This window comes from Anopheles arabiensis, chromosome 2 (genome assembly GCF_016920715.1).
Source record: "Anopheles arabiensis isolate DONGOLA chromosome 2, AaraD3, whole genome shotgun sequence".
In the NCBI taxonomy this organism is placed as follows: Eukaryota; Metazoa; Arthropoda; class Insecta; order Diptera; family Culicidae; genus Anopheles; species Anopheles arabiensis.
This window is the reverse complement of record NC_053517.1, coordinates 29,000,500-29,016,450: the sequence shown is the minus strand read 5'-3', so window position 1 is coordinate 29,016,450 and position 15,951 is coordinate 29,000,500. Positions and strand designations below refer to the sequence as shown.

The window sequence follows — 15,951 nt, the reverse complement described above, 5'->3', positions numbered from 1 at the left end:
CAGAAGGGGAGGTGGGGAAGAGATGAGCTGTCATCGTTTCCATTGCATACATTATTGTCCCCATCAATTTACGAGATACGGCACTCGATCGAGTACGCCGTACCGGTGCTGTTTGCTTCGTGCTCCTGCTAATAGTCGTTACGGCGGAAGATGGTTACCATGAGTTTGGGGTTTGTTGGAAATGTAGCAAGGATGAGGCGCTCTGCTCAAGCACCGCATGGCACGTTGTGGTTGTGTGAATGTTGTTGTTATTGTTGTTGAATCGGATGTGCGGATGGATTGTGTTGCAACTTTTCAGATGAAGTACTTCACTGGCTTCAGTTCACGCTGCACCGTTCGCATGAATGTTGCAATGCAATGCGATGCTGTCATGTGTGCAACCGAAGGTATATTACTTTTCAAATTGTTGTGCATGTGTATGTGGCAATCGAAAAGTGATGTGATGTAATGGGTTTTTTTCTATGTACAATATACGTTTGTTAGTGAAGCTGGTAAAAGTTAGACAAGATGAAAAGAAATACATTAGTGTATTATAACAGCAATTATTTATGGAATAAAAAGTTGACAAATAAAGTTGGGTTTTAATGTGATATTGATAAGCCCTTTTTCACATAAACTACAACCAACGTCTGAGTATATGTTTGTGATACCTTCGCATGAACATTCAAGTTTCGTGAAATTGTTTTGAGAGGGATCAGTTATTGCTTATATGTTGATTTTTAATATCAATTTATCGGAACCCTTGCCAATTTACAGAAACTGTTTATTGATGACCTAGTCAGTTTCTATTCACATTACGGGTCTTATTTGTCTGTGCCACTGGGCACAAAATGACTGATTGAGTCCTTCTCAGCACCAGCACCGCAGTAAAAATAAAACGTAACATTTTCTATGTAGAGATGCTAAGATCGAAGAAAACACAATAGTACAAAGCAACACCTTTTTGCTAAATTCCATTATGTTCATCCACAAAGTGCTTAACATGATGTTCTAGAAGCACGTTTGTTTTCCTGGAAGATCCTACCAAAGCTATGTCCAGACCGGTCATAAATCGCAGCAAAGCGGCAGTTTGACCAGCTGGCATTATAATCACGCTCACTCACAAATTGTAACTATTTCACCAGCACCCAACACGCCACGTTGCACCGGTAATGCGCGTTCATGGAACAGTCCTTTAGTCCCAATAATGTGACTAATTGCGACAGCTCAGGTGTGAGGTATGAGAGCATGGAAACGCCATTACACACCCACCGTGCGCATCATCTGCCGAAGAGACAACGTACGCAGCAAAGGACCAGCCAGTGTGTGTGTGTGGCCACACTGGGTAGGCGTTGATGTTATCATTAACAGCTCAGCTTTCCATTTTGCCAGTATGACTACTTTCCGGAAAATGCATTCCACCGCGCACGAACAGAAATGACCGGTGATGATAATGGTGATGATGATGATGATGATGATGATGCTGCTGCCGCTGTTGGGCGTTGATAATATGTTCTCCTGATTGTGGGCTGTACATGCGTGTGTGTGTGTGACGCGAACCCATTAATTGAGTTGTTTCACTTAACGAACCGAAGGACGATCTCGTTAAAGCAATCAGGTAATGCCACAGCATTAACTGGTGCGCACTCGTGAATTGAGTGGAAATTCCCGCTTACGCCTTGCTGCCAGGTCCCGCTCCACGCACGCATTACAATGCGGAGGCGTAGAGAAATCGTTGACTGCTACCTAATTGACATTTTTCGTGCCCAGTGATTTACTTTAGCCAGTTACGATGGAAATCCCTGTGCCTTGTCCACTGTGATTTGGGTTTCGCACTGTTGGGCTGGCGCTTCCAGGCAGGCTTATGAGCTCTGTTTGTGTACCTCTTTTTCATTGCTAGCAGGGTATGAGTTTTGGGAAAAATGAGCAACAGTGAGATGTGAAATTTCATCAGCATAGAAAATTATATTTCTAAAGAAGTATTATCGGTGCCAGTTCCTTCCATGAAAGCTATCTAAGCTAGTGACTATCTCGAAAATCCTAAAAAAAATTACAGAAAAAGAAAATTAAACTCACAGAAGCGTAAGGTCACGTTTACGATAGCTACAAGTTTGCTTAGTGTACACCGTGGGTGGACAGTATTTCCTTAGTGTAATGGATTTTTTTTACTGCAAACTGCCTTAAATTATCCTTTCTTAGAGTCGCTTTTGCTGGGCAGTTTTCCTATCACCACTCGACAACAAATTCAAACCTCTAAGAAAAAAGAGCAAGTTACGTCACGTACCATCCGAATGTTACCACTATCCGTCTGCTTCCTCGCTGCTTTTGTCCGGTTTTAACCGAGAATGCATGCAGGCTTTGCGGAAAAGCGGACTGTGGCGCTGCTCCGAAAGACAACTTTACCTTTTTGTGAAGCTTGAAAGGAACGCCTTTTTCCCGGTGATTGGTAGTTGATAGCGTAACGAAAGTCGTTGAATCGTAGAAATTAATTTCATTGTTTCACCGCAACGCGGGCGGAACCCGTGCAATTCTTCCGAATGGGCTGGTTTCGCCAGTCGGCTAACAATTCGAAAGTTCTGCGCGAAAGTTGGGCTTAGATGTTGGAGATGTTTTGTGTCCGGTTTCGTGATTTCATGCTTTCGATTTCTTGCTATGCTGCAGGTTGGGATGATTATACCATTTTGGAAAAAAAATCGATTGAAGCCCGTGTACATTCTGCGTAATTTAAGGAATTGTATTTGTATACGATTTCTCCACTCTTTGTATTGATCAGAATTGAAATGAGTCTTTATTGAGATAATCAATGTATGTTGGCTTTCGGATCTTTCATTCTTAAAACAGTCCCTGTTGACCTATGTGCAATATAATCCTTTCTGTTACATTTTATAAACTAATTGAATGTAATAGATGGATGACAAGCGTATGCAAAAATAAGTTCGCATGAAGAAATCATCATCATCTGTCATACAGTGTGTGTTTTAGTGCCATAAACTGTCTTATTATGTGATCATATCAATTCATTTTTGCGAAGAATATGTACACCGATTCAAGAAGCATGGTGATTGGAATATTCACTCCCTGCCCAAGTGTATCCGCACTCTTTCCTGTCTGTGGTCTATCGGTGTAACGCATTCACCTTCTCGTGGACAGCAGTCGAATGTGCGGCTCAATGTTGTTAAGCTCGATCCCCGGAACACATTCCTCGCCAACTAAGCTGAGCACTCTGGAATACTTGCCTGGGATATGTATTCGATTGTAGCAAATGTTGCAGCAACGGTACGATTTCAATCTACTCGTGATGCTATGCCCTATTTGTGTCCACATCACCAGGTCACTCACACACAAACACACATACACACGGAGGAAACCAATTCGCACGGTCGGTCGGGAAATAGCTTGTCAATATGAAATACCGATTGCAAATTGTCGTCGGTGAGCCAACGAATGAATATAAATTCAAATCAATTTGCATAACGAATCAGTTCGACATAATTAGCATAACTTGCCATTCGTCACACCGAGAGACATGCATTCGAACCAACTGTACCGTTGGCGACAGTGTTGCAGCGTGGACGGGTAGCTGCTTCTTCACCAACGAGAAGTGTGGGAAGAGCGGTCATCAGGTAGCTGGGTGGTCGAGAAGAGCTATCAATTTCTTGGTTCCTTCCTGTTGTGAATGCATTTGAAAGTATTGTCAGGATGTGTTGGTGAGTGCATGTGCACGATTGTAGCTCGGCAGAAGGACACAACAATAACATGTTCCGTTCTGCGTACATCGTTCTAGAATGTTGTGCGATTTAGTAGGTTAAGAGGGCAGGAAACTCTCAACAATGATGGGTGTGGACAGGATCATAGCATGATGCACAACATAAATTGACTAACGTATGTAAATGGAAGTCGGTCCGTTCCGGTAGCACTGCACTCTGTAGATGATCAAAAATGAGTCAGATCGAAGGAAATAGTAATGGAGATTGAAGTTTCTGCGTGTAATATAGAAGAACAAAAGCTGCTGCAGCAAGATAATACGCACTAATGTGGCAAAAACTTATACTGTAAATAATTTGATATAACAAAGAAAAGATTGATTAATTTCAACGATCAAACGTTTCCACATTCGTTTCAAACTCTAGTTTGATCGGTCTGATCAAACCTTGGTTCAATTTTGTTCGTTCTAAAAATCCAATTAATCATTGGAAGCACGGTCCCTATACTAAGCTTGCGGTTTTAGTGGATATCCAATCATGCGAGGCGCTTGTTTCGTGATTCAAAGCACTCGCCTGATTGCAATCATATTACAAACCCTTTCCACCGCTCCGTAGTGTACGACGGCTGAATCAGAACCATTCAAAAATGCGATCCTTTTTTTCTCGAATCCTTCAACCCTCGAAAAAACAACTAGGGATCTTATTAAGGAACTGTTTCAGAGCCTCGTCTTGCCCAAATTGCATGGGAAAATAGTGAAACCCAGGAATGCATGCAAATTGGTTGCAAATCATCGTCGTTCTAGCTGAAACAAGATCTGGATGAAACATCCTTCCCTTTCTTTCCTATTTTCGTTTCACCATGTGTAATGAAACAGGAATTGGTATGAAGGAGTATTGGATCTGAAGCGATTGATATGTTATTGTCTGCCCAAGCGTCTATGTGCATGTATGTAGGCAGTATGAGTGCACCCTTGAACGATTGAATTGCCATTCACGGATGTACACGAGTTTTTGGAGGAGATGTTTCATCTGCCACTTACAACCGAAGCGTACTCTTCTGCTGCCGACTACGATGACAAGTCGTATCATTTAGGAAAAGTACAATGTAAACCCAATTCTCGTTGCTCCAGGTGCGGAGAATGGGGAGACGCGTTCGGAGGGATTTTGGCAAATGAAATTGCAATTTCTTACCTCCTTGCAGCGGAGGTGCTGCTTCAGGATACAAGGGATGCTCCGGGAAAGATGCAACACTTGCTTGTGCAGTGGAACTCATCTGTCAGGTTACTGGTGAGGGAATTTCCATTAATTGGAAGCGTCTCTGCTGGGTAGTCGAATGTGGTTCATTCGGATGGAAAATGCCAGCTACACGAGTGCACGGGAGTTGAAACAGTTGTTTACACTTGGCTGAACACATTCGAACTGAAAAACGGTGGGAAGGAATCTCAATTCACCATCAATCGTATGATGTTTCCCCGGTTTTTTGGGTGCGAGGGCAAGGAGGACGATTTGATAAGTATGTTAATTGGCACGAGGTCTAACAGCAGCCTGATGGAAATTCAAATCTAGCTTCGGTTCGTTTAACCGCAGTCGGTGAGAATGGAGATTTGTGAAATTAGAAAACTGGCTGCTAAAGAACTTCCGGTTGGCATGCATACATTGTTATGAATCAATCTGATGTGATGTTTATATTCCGAAATTGGTTCTTTATGAGCGAAATTAGCTAACGTTTGAAAAGTTTGTTCTCCCGTGTGGCTTAAGGTCTGTTTTAAAATTTCTCTATGTGAAGAAATAACATTGAAAGTAGAACTAGAATTCGAAAAACGTTTCGAATGTTCTAATTTGAATTGGTAAGAGGCTTTCGTATCGTCCTTTCAAATCTTCCTAGAAAGCGTCATGTGTCAGAACGATCAAACGATTTTGTAGCTGTTAAAAGCATGAAACTCAGTTCCGTATAAAACACTTCTGCTCTATGAATGTTCTAGTGTTATTGAACTTGACACTCGGATCGAATCGGAAGAATGTGGGCAAGTAACATAACAGTAAAATAAAACCATAAAATGAGAACCTTGGAGAGTGAGAATAAAAAAAACATAACGGAAAAAACTGCAAATAAATGTGATTTACTGTCTGAGTAGGACAAATGCCTATTTAGATGGTGTCAATTTAACGGTGCCCTAAAATATTATTTAATGCTTAACAATGTACATGTGCGCGTTCCTTTTTCGTTCTCTCTCCCTCTATTTTTCTCGTTTCTTTCGTTTTAGTCACCATTGCGTATGGAGCTGTATTGCCTATAGTAAATGTTTTCCTTTGCAGTCGCTTCGTTGAAGCTTTAAGGATAGTAGATGAAAATGAAAGCTTCAATATTGATGGAATATTTATCTGAACGCTGAAGTACAAATAACAAGTAGTGTAAAATCGTACGTTATATAACAAAAAAAAAGGGATCGAGAAAATAATTGAGACTTTTTCAAAGTAAAAGTTTAGTTATGTATATGAAACCATCGACAAACCTCTACAGAACAAGAAAGAACGACAGTGAAAGCAAACAATAACAATAAACAATGAATGAGAAAAAGAGTGTTTTCGATTATGTGTGTGTGTATGTGTGAGTGTGTGTAAGTTGAAGCAGTTCTTGAGACAGCAAGAGGCTTCAGGGGCGAAGCAAAACTTGTTAAGTGGTTAAAGAAAGACCTAAGCAGAAATATAAATAAAATTGGTACCGGCTTCTCTCGCTCGCTGACTAGAGCTGAAACAAAAACATTAACACACACATTCACACATTTAGAGTGATGGGTGGAGATGGAGGGGGTGGAGAAAGCGGAGAGCATTGATGGACACAACCACCATCGAACCGGAAATCGATAACGCACCAACTTCTCGGTTCAGTGGTAATGGTATAAGGTTTCGCTTCGATAAAATTCTCTTCTTCTGTTCGCTTACTGTTGCAGCCACCAACAACATGAACAACTATCACTACTTATACTACTAGTGCCACTACTACTACTACTACTACTGCTACTGTTATGGTTGGTACTACTTCTTTTACTGCTAGCACCGACTGTCCCTACCTTCGAGCGCAACCCTGTGGTGTCATAAAAGCTTGCCTCGTGTTAGCCCGGTCACTGACAGCGTAGTACCGATGGTGGAAATTTATTTTATGACTCTATCTTTTAGGAAGTTTGACATTGTTGGGGTAGGGCTGAGTGGCAGGAAGCGCACCGATTGTTTGATGATTTACCCCGCAGGCTGTGAGGATCGTAGAAAGCGGCAAAAAAAACGAACAAATTTTCGACGAAAAGAGAGACTGTCTTAACTGTCTTGGTTTTCTTTTTTCCTACGACTATTTTTATATTCGGAAGCAAACAACCGACGAAGGGAAGATAGTTACTTCCGTCAGAATGTTTTACGATCGGCGGGTGAAGTTTGTCTTGATATGTTTCATCGGTTCTCGCTTTCTTTCTGTCTCTTTCTCTCTCTCTCTCTCACTCGCTCTTTCTCTCTCTCGCCCTTTCTCTCTCTCTCGCTCTTTCTCTCTCTCGTCTTTCTCTCTCTCTCTCTCTCTCTCTCTCGATTGTGTTGTATGTTATTCGTATATCGCTCAGTAAAAGCAATCCATGGAAACTCTGCAAAACTGGGACAATTGCATCTCGTTGACCGTAGCCGTAGATGGGTTTATTCGCGTCTAAGATGTGTTTTCAGCAAGAATGTTATAAATCAAAGTATTGTAAAATAATAATGATTATGGTATTCATCGATTTGAATGGAAAGCGTAATGCAATTTCAAATTTGATTTAAATGATTTAAGTTCATTCATTTTGTCTCGTCAGCTAAATCCTTTTTGCGATGTTTTTTTTTTCAATTATGATAAAATTAAGATGTTGCTTTAACTTCATCGAACAATGTGTAGCAGTTCAGTGGCTTCATTGCCCAAAATTTATGCTCGTCGTAGATTGCAGTGTTTTCTAACCATACATTTATTTCCCATTCTTAACCATAGCGTTGATGATATTGCCTACGGAAGCGAGATTCAATTGTATCCCTCAAACATGAACGCTCCATCGTTGCATCAAAATATAAAAGCCCTTCGGAGCATCGTACGCAGTGCTTTCAAGTATAACGTTATCAGTCCCCCAATGGTGCGTCTGTGGAATGTTTTACAACCAACCATGTGTCGGGTTGCATCCGTACTCTGGATCGCTTGCAAACCCAAAAACAGTGGGCAGTCATCAACTTGATGTGTCCTTTGAAGGTGCTCAGTTGTTCGTGCTGGAGCTGGGGCTTCAAGCTGATACTGTTTTTTTTTTGCATGTTGCTGCTATTCATCGAGTCTTTTATGAGGCAACAAAGCCAACACACAGGTGAGTTCGTTCGCACCACCAGTGTGATGTAGGTTTACACAGATGAATATGCACCGAGCTGAAAAAAGTGCATCCTTTTAGGCTATTACTAGCTAAACAATCAAGAGCACGAGCTTCCGTAAACTTTTTGTTACGTACTTTGACACCAACACCAGCTGTTGGAAAGGTATTCTGAAGCACTCGTTGTAGGGTTAGACTGTCCAGCCGCATGCATTGGATGCATTGGAAGTTCATCTTTCTGGACGGTGACCTCCCGAAATGTAGCTATTGGCCTTTTCCCGAAACGACCGGGGTTTTTTTTCAAAAGCGAATGCTTGATGATGAGTGATGTTTCCAAAAAATCCAAAATCATCAAAAGAGTCGAAATAGTCGATAGTCAATATGCTTGATGGATAGGACAATAGCTGTGTTAGTTATGAAGGATGTCAAAAAATGATGCTTAACCAGTGTAAAACTGCTGAAAACAAGCAGTCATTGTTTGAAATGATACTTTAACAAAAAAAAAGGAAAATGTATCGTTTGAGAGCTGCCTGGTCTGTTAATTTAGTTTATAGGATTATACAGTGTCGGACAAATCAATAGGACCACCTATATAAAAAAAGTTTAAATTTGAAGCAGCTGTGAGCTTGACATTTGAGCAAACGATTTAGTATTGCTTTGTTTCTAAATGTGTTCGAGTTATTCTCAATAGCTCTTGATTCCAACAGCTGTGCTCATTGAAAAAACTTATCGAAGAATTTGAAAATATAATAAATCAAACTCTAAACAAAAAAAAACGTAATACGATTGTGCAAACAAGTGGCATTGCATGCCAAGCACTAATGTGTCCCAAAACGGCTCATAACTTTTGTCAACACTCATATCGTATCCCTGCGACGAATAAGGAGAATGTTATCTTCGTTTCCCCTTGTGCCACATTTAGCTGATTTTGCTTAGCCCCTTAACGATCGCATGTTGTTTGCTGGCTAGGACCAAACCATCCCAACGAATCATAAATCAAACATAATGCATGCATAAATGACGGCGCTAACGTTCGCTGCAGTTGCGTTAATAGAAAAAAGCACCAACGTTGTTGTTGTTTTTGCCGTGCCGTGCCCAAGTGGGGCTTTCCTTGTTGGTGTGCTAAGAAACGCTCAAGAAAGGCAAAAAGCTAGCCACACCGTTGCTTGAAATTCATCCCTTCTCCGTTCTCTTCCCATCGCACGTTAATGGTTGGTTAATGGTGGAAAGCTAACCACCTCGTTCATTCTTTCGATAGGGCTGCCAGGGAAGAGAAACTGCTCGTATATGCATGTACGGTTGACCCTTTAGTCTCGTAGCCGTGTCAGCGGGGATCGTTATTCTTCACGCCTCAGCCCACCACCATATTCCAACGTCTTACCCACAGACATTGTGGCAACCCCCCCTGGGTGCTGTTGCGGAAAGCGTGCATCATTGCGCGAGCAGTGTGGTTGCGCTATGGTTGATGCATTTTAGCACGCCAAACCGGTGACATTGCGACGGTAGGGCAGCGCCGCAGTGAATCACAGGCTGGGATAAAATCGAGGCCAACAATGTCGCTCGATTGTCGCAAGGCCGTCGCCGTGGCGTTATGCAATAACACTGTGCGCCTGACGTCTGTTTTGCTTAGGTGTGGTGGTAGATGTCATAAAGCATAGTGGGGAATGTTTTTCGAGCTTTTGAGCTAGATGTTGCGCTAAAAAATTGGTTTTCTCGTTTGGTTATTGTGATGTTTAGGTCTAAAAAATCTATCAATGTCATTAGAATACTAGTATTTTAAGTTTCAAGAATGTCTTTGCAATATGAATTTAAAAAAATGAACCATGCTTACGCACGTTCAGCTGTTCGCGAGAAGAACATTAGTGCCTGTTTTCTGCCACATCGCGAAGTTAATCAACTCTTTTTGTTTCTTTTCATCGAACTGATGCTTTTGGTAAATACATTTCGTTAAAGAATATAGCTTTTTTTATTTTTTTTTATTCATTTTATTTTTATTTTTATTGTATTAATTGCTCGGCCACGTTGGGTTACAGCTTTAATTTTTACCTTGCTTACTCAACTCTTATCGCTTGTCGATCTGTTCGTCCAAGATGTATTTGCGCTTAGAAAGCAGTAGTGTTATTACGGTATATCTGCTACCGCTTCCTAAGTACTAGCAACGCAATTCAATAGGATTTGATTTGCATCGGGGTTGAGGTGTGTGGTGTTTCTACACACCCTTAGCATGACAGCGACCAAGCGACAGTTCCAGTAACGTAGTTCCACGCACGGTTTTAATCGATTGCAGATTATACCATGACCTACCACACACATACGGTTTGGTTTCGATACACGGACACACTCAGCACACGCATAAGCAGGGTACAGGGGGAAGGGATGAAGCTGTTTAGTTTTTGCAATGTTGGCATTCATAGCATAGCGGTCGGTTAGGTTAACGTTGTAAACTGTAAATGCTGTCGGCATAAGTGAAACAATCAGCCATATGCAGGTTCGTACCCGTGTTGCACGGTGTGTTATGCATTCGATTGGCTATCGTGTTTGTTTTCTGCTGTCGTTGTTTCTTTTTACCTACGCTACTGGCTGTTGTTGACATGGAATGAAAATGACTTTATTCCGCACCGGCGCTGCACGTGACATGCTTGCCGAGAGAAGGTTGGGGACACTTAGTCTACCTTTTAAGAGTAAATTGCGGCAGTGCGGCACCACTCGACCGGCGGGGAAGCGAGTGGAGGGGAGAAATTAAGAGAGAGTTATGCAGGTTAACCATTATGCAAGCATGCAGCATGTTGCTGTGCGATGAGATTCGTGCAGAACATGCAAATATTTAATAGCAATTAGCAGTGATTTTGTGAATTAACTTGCGTGCTGTTATGACGTCAAGATAGGTTAAAAGAGTTTTCATCATGTTAGTGCAACATCTTAATCTTAGTGTAAATGGAGACGGAAATAAAGATAGATAGTTTTACGAGTATTAGTAAAACATGAAAGTTTTATGAAAGAGTTTTATTTATTCCCCTATTATGGCGGAACAAAAACAAATATTAAAAATCTGTTTTTTTTTTTTTTTAATTTTTCAATTGCATTCCCAAAACCACACGATAAAACAGGATACAAAAAGCTCACTGTTGAACTCTATCTCAAACGCGAAGGACTCCGTACCGCCGAATGGATACATCCGAATGGCATCATCAGGACGACATTAGAATAATCCAATTTATTCGTCCAATACCCGGGATGTGCACCGTGACGATAGACGATTCGTATCCTGAAGCACGATCGGATATCAGGTGACAATCTATCGTCAAACGGTACCGACAATCGTGCTTCATCCAATGCCTTCTGAGCTGCAGTTGCCTTTTCCGGTGCTGGACAGTGGCGATTCTATTTTTTTTTTTACTTCCCATCTTCGTCGTCTCCAGCGATATGGTTAGACTGCATCTGCTTCACCAGAATCAACCACGCTTGAAACTTAACTATCAAAACTGTTCACACTCGTGTGTGTGTGTGTGTATGTGTGTTTTTTTGCTGTTCATTTCCATCCATATTGCCATACCAGCCACCGGGAATGCCCGCTCATTCCGGGCTTGATCCAATTTCCATCGTTGATGTGTGCAGCGCCTGGTTACTGGTGTGCCGTCGATTGCGCTGCAGTTGTAGAGAGCGCAGCCCAGCATGTCGGTGATGTTAAAGATTCCTCTCGTGATCGTGATGAGCAAACATCATCATGTGCCGGCTTGCGCTTGATGATGAAGCACATGTGTGTACGAACCTCTGCCGGTGTACCGTGCACGTAAATGAACAGAATTCTATTGCTCTGAGATTTGCTACAGCAGCAACGCCGGACAACCGTTGGCCGTTTCTCGCTGGTAGAGGGTGAAAAAACGAGCTGCTAACCCAAAGTACCGGCCCAAGTGATATGATGAATGCTGTGTATGTGTTTGTGTGCTTCACTGACGTTATACCTTATGGCCGGTTGGGAATTGGTAGATCTCGCCAGTGCTTCAGTTTCGCTTTCGTTAACTCGAACTGAGCGGTAAATGAGCAAAAATTCGTTTGCAAATTTTGATTAGATTGGGAATTGGTGTGTCGTCGGTTCGACTTCCGATCGCAACGCAATAGTAGAGAAGTTCGTTGTGCAGATGATTTACGCTTCATGAATGGTTTGATGTAAGATTCTCAACATGATTTATGAAGTTTAATTACACATCAATGCTATGATAAAATATCCTGTAATCTGAAGCAGCTTTAAAGTGGTGCATCGCAACGCAAGGTCTTTAAACGCAGACGCGAATCTTACATTTTACGACCTTGAAAAATCATTGTCAAAATATATTTCACGACATTACCAAGCGCTTCTCAAACAGCACCCTAACGGCATGGGAAAGTGATTATCACTTTCATGCTCAATGAAATCTGGTGTTACGAATGCGATAGAAAAATGCAAACAAAAGGTTACGAAGTTATTGTTATTGACACGTCGGCCTGACATACTTTTGCTCGTTTGGTTTCGGCGAGGAAGTCAATTGAAAACGAAAACGAAGCAATCGTTGGTACGGGCGGTACTAAAAATGTGTCAAAACCGTTACAATCTCGTTGAAATGTTGCTTCATTCATTCGTAATTCAATTAACACCAGCAAGAGGCAAAAACATACCATCTCCTGGTTTCGTGTTCAACTTTGTATTGGCGCCTACAGTGCTGTGCCACATTTGAATGTGTTCCCGTTGGGTATTACTGCCATGTGTTGATATGTTTACAAAATCAATAAATTGTCTCGTGGTGTGTCTGGGTCGATCGGGTAATGTAATGCTTCGATAAAGGGGTAAAAAAAGGTTTCGTGATTGAATTCCCTTGCAGTTTAAAATGTGTTTGAGCGATTGTGAGTGTGTTCAATTAATGACACCGGCAGTGGATACTGTTGGGAGTCGGGTGGTTGGGGAAAAAACAATTCCCCTTTACTTGGAGCTCATGATGTACTATCATTTTATTGACTACCGTACAAGCTGTACGTTTTGAAGAATATTTTTTCAATTTATGTAGAAGATATTCCCGTGAGGATTCAATTTATGCGATTGCCATAAAAAAAACTATAATTCCTTTGCAGGTTCGCTTACAACTGGAGTTCAGAGAAAGGGTTGTGCAATTAATTAAAAATCCTTTCGCATTTTTCCTGTCGTGTAGCAGTGTTAGCTTTGTTTTAATTGTGTGTTTTTTTCTCTCTCTCTCTCTATCCACTTGCAGGTTCGTGTGTTGAATCGTTACATGTCAACTTCGGATTCAAATTTAACATCCGCCAATGATGGGTTAGTATTGTGTTTGCAGTTTCCAAAACATGTGATAACCTTTGAAAGAGTTTCAAAATACGACAGCCCCCAAAACAAAACTTCAAGAAAGCTTCAAAAATGCCATCCGATTAGTCACTTTACCGTTTCCTACAGCTGCGGTGGTGGTGACCTTTGGGAGTCGTGACTCGGGCATTGCACGCTGCACGGTCGGGAGTAGAAAATTAGAATCTCAAGCACATTGCCGAAATAAACGGTGCAAGGGCAATGAACAGTTTTGTTTTCTGCTATTGGAAACATGTTTTTGCAGGCATTGAATGGTTTGTTCTCACGGCGCATTATAAATGATCGCGACTACTTGAGCTGTGTTACAGCAGTCGGTTTCGTATGTTTGTCGGAATCAAACCATTTAATATGCAAAAAAAATGATTTGAAATTCGTGATGCGAAATGCTTTTCGTGACGAATGACAATGAGTATGCGGTAGCTTGGTATATATTCGTTTGGCAGCATTTAACATTGTGATTCAGCAAATGTTGCTGTTGAGCGTTGGGATACAAATCGATGATAGCGTTTATATTTAATTAAAATTTCAAAATTCTAATTAAATGCAATCTGAAAGTTGCAAATACTCATTGCCGCATCCAAACGCTATTAGTATTATTTGTACCATTCATAAATATCAGATTTTTAATCTTATTTTACGCCCTTTAATCAACATAATATTCTAACCGCTGCCCGTTCGAACTGTTATCTATTGTACCATTGTGCCTTTTGAGACGAATATTCACACAATCAGTGCTCGCGTGGTTGTTATTTTGCTCCCCACTGAACTACTTAATATTCCAAGCAACGATGAACCATGAACGTTAGCATCACTTTTTTCTCAATATGCTATTGCCCTGCTATTGTTGCGAATGTAAAATGTTTTAAATCGCTTGTATCTAGTTCTGGGATCGCTTCTGTCTTGTTGATTGATCAGCTTTTTTCACAGATTGTAATCGAGAAAATACGAGATTGTGAGCATCGTTTCATAGATATTACGGATATAACGCTGAGTTGATTACCATTATTGGAATAACATGGAAAAGTATGTTTGTTGGTTTGTTTCACCAAAGCTTAGACAAGAACAAAACTTGTGATAACAACTTGATTGCATCAGGCCACCGGTGTGAACGTCTGATTCATATTAATCATTTGCGATAATTTGCAGTAAGCTGCAGCTTGTCGGATTTTTATTTCTGGCTTCATTTTTACGATCAAAATTAAGGCAGAGCAAACACATTTTGCCGTTAGAATCGTGTGCGCAATCGTACTCACTTGTTACCAGTGAAAGTGAAAATAGAATTCGTCAGGCGAATCGGCAGGCAAGATTCTTCTTGCTTCGACCATACATACGATAGCTAGGGTTCGGGTTGGAAGCTTCGCTGGAACGCTTCAGGAAAGACTGTTCATCAACACTCTATTTAACGCGCCATCTCGCTGGCTGTTTTGTCACACAACTTCCACCCTACCTTGTTCCCTAACGTTTGCCACAGCTACAGACAGCCGCCGCCTACCCGAAAACCCGAGAACACATACTTATGCTGACGGGCCGTAAAATCGCAAAAATCTAATTATTCTTCGTATCGTGTGTGTGTTTGGGTATTTTTTTTTTGGTTCCTGGTAATTGCTGAACAGAACCGAAGAGGCTTCCATTGTGTCTTGCGTCCCACCGAATCGCGGTCGATGTGGTGTGTGGCTCAACTGTACGCTGTGTGTGTTACGTGTGCGATGGAATCACGAGAGCGAAGCGGAAGCCTGGGGATATCCCGCGCGCGTCTGGCGAATTGGGGAAACATAATTAAGCCACTGCTTTTCCGACCCAATGCGGACGCGTTTTGCCGGGTGAGCCCTCCGGATCAGGGTGAATTCTTTCCGCTGCTTCCCGTTTTCCACCCGTATCGTCAACCACTGGCTCTCTTTTACCATCCGCTGGGGCATTGTCGCGCTGTGGTAGTGGTGTTACGCTCGCTGATATCTCAAGGCGATATTAATTAACCAAACTTTCGGGCGCGCTTCGTGCGCGTTGGCAAACATCATCTTTCTTTGACCCTGACGCTCGCATGGATGGGTTCGTTGAAGGCGACTCGAAACTGTCGCCCGCTCGTTGCCGTGGCGCAAGGGGAAAGCGTGTGTCGCGCCGCGCCGGTCGGGCGGGGAAAGGAAGCACCCAATTTAATTACTATCTTTATCTAAATTATGGCATTCAATCTCATTAGGCTAGCGGAAGGCGTTGTCGTTCGACACATGCTCAAACTGCTCGCGAAAAAGCGCTAGGAAAAGTGCCTCGCATGGCAAACTTATACAAATGTTTGATCGGCAGAAATGTTTTCCCATCTCTGCAAACAGCAGCAGCAGCAGCATCAGCAGCAGCTGGTGGACATCCATTGAGCATATTTCGTTTTCCCGTGGTGAATAAAATTACACCTTAAGGCTAAAGCGAAACCCGACTCCACTGCACCTTTTGGCACTGCTTTTGTACAGAGACAGGGTAATAATTGAACGTGTGCTAATTAAGTTGGTCGATGCTTTGTAAAGGCGTGCGATGCGGAAAACGGCAAGCCTCCGCCGGCGGTCGACTCACT

At 42.0% G+C, this 15,951-nt stretch overlaps 1 protein-coding gene across 7 annotated transcripts in view; it reads left to right on the top strand.

Annotated features, from left to right (window-relative positions):
- The window catches only part of LOC120898248 (furin-like protease 2), a 186,477-nt gene that overhangs the window by 53,963 nt on the left and 116,563 nt on the right, over nt 1-15,951 (top strand). The window contains exon 3 of one of the 7 annotated variants that reach the window (XM_040303826.1): nt 13,285-13,346. The exons of the other annotated variants lie outside the window; for them this stretch is intronic. The gene's annotated coding sequence lies outside the window, so the exon portion shown is untranslated. The remainder of the gene's footprint in view (nt 1-13,284; nt 13,347-15,951) is intronic. 7 annotated transcript variants of the gene reach the window in all.